Source organism: Toxoplasma gondii (assembly GCF_000006565.2).
Source record: "Toxoplasma gondii ME49 unplaced genomic scaffold asmbl.672, whole genome shotgun sequence".
NCBI lineage: Eukaryota > Apicomplexa > Conoidasida > Eucoccidiorida > Sarcocystidae > Toxoplasma > Toxoplasma gondii.
Window position 1 is genome coordinate 1 of NW_017383435.1, and position 1,175 is coordinate 1,175.

Genomic DNA, 1,175 nt, shown 5'->3' on the forward strand with positions numbered 1-1,175 from the left:
ACTGGTAACGCCTCTCGAGGCTACAAGTCAACAGCTCGGAAAGAGCAGTTGATTTCCACTTTGAGCTGATCCCGGTTCACTCGCCGTTACTAAGGGAATCATAGTTATTTTCTTCTCCTCCGCTTAATAATATGCTTAAGTTCAGCGGGTAACCTCGCCTGATTTCAGGTCTGATAAATAAATCGGACAAACGCCCGAGACAAAACAACAACGACGAAACCTCGCAGAGCAACAATGGAACCGAAATTCCATTGCGGCATTGAAGTCGATCGACAGCATCAATGAAACTTTGTCTTCAATGAAGAAGCCACCGTATCTCAATGATGTCATCGATACAACTCAACAATACACTTGAGCCTCTAAAAGAAGAGGCACGAGTAGTTTCTCCGCTGTGTTCATTATTCAGGGTGACATTGAGTATTCAACACTCATGACACCCAATCATACTGCTCCTAGGGGGCTTCAGCCAAACTGAAGCAACGACCCTAAAAAAGCAGAAAATTGTGATTTCAAAGACACTGAAACAGACGTACCAAGGAGAATATCCCCAAGGTGCCATTTGCGTTCAGAAATCTGATGATTCACTGAATTCTGCAATTCACATTGCGTTTCGCAGTTCGCTGCGTCCTTCATCGTTGCGCGAGCCAAGACATCCATTGCTGAAAATTTAAAATAACATTATAGTTTAGGAAGCAATCTGAAAGCACATCGAGAGAGATGCAGAAAGATACAATCTTTCACTCTCTCTCAAATGTTCCTCAGATTTGTTGTTTGAAATAACGGTGTGGGAAAAAAGAATGCACACTGAAGAAACTCCTGGAAATCAGTATCCCAACAGAGACACGAATTTCCAGAAATTGAGCCCCTTCGCTGTGCACCCCCGGATACCTGCACTGGCTTCCAATATTGGAAGCAGCGCAGGATATCCAACATGAAGAAGGCAATAATACCTTTCGATACTATCACGCTTCTTGAATGCAAATCTCTCCAATGGAGAGAGATGCAAACTCATGTTTTGCTTGGGATTCAAAGGTTGATGGTTAATAAAGAATAAGGACGTGTGAATGATCCTTCCGCAGGTTCACCTACGGAAACCTTGTTACGACTTCTCCTTCCTCTAAGTGTTAAAGGTCACAAAACTTCCCATTTCGGGCACGAACGCGCCACAAAACGGT

At 43.6% G+C, this 1,175-nt stretch overlaps 3 non-coding genes across 3 annotated transcripts; all 3 read left to right on the forward strand.

Annotated features, from left to right (window-relative positions):
- Positions 1–173, forward strand: TGME49_459800 (the record flags this gene model as incomplete). The annotated part of the gene is made up of 1 exon (XR_001974324.1): positions 1–173. It is a non-coding gene; the product is annotated as a 28S ribosomal RNA (ribosomal RNA).
- A 338-nt stretch (positions 174–511) lies between these two features.
- Positions 512–669, forward strand: TGME49_459810. Its single transcript, XR_001974325.1, has one exon. It is a non-coding gene; the product is annotated as a 5.8S ribosomal RNA (ribosomal RNA).
- Positions 670–1,093: 424 nt separating this feature from the next.
- TGME49_459820 lies at positions 1,094–1,175 on the forward strand (the record flags this gene model as incomplete). The annotated part of the gene is made up of 1 exon (XR_001974326.1): positions 1,094–1,175. It is a non-coding gene; the product is annotated as an 18S ribosomal RNA (ribosomal RNA).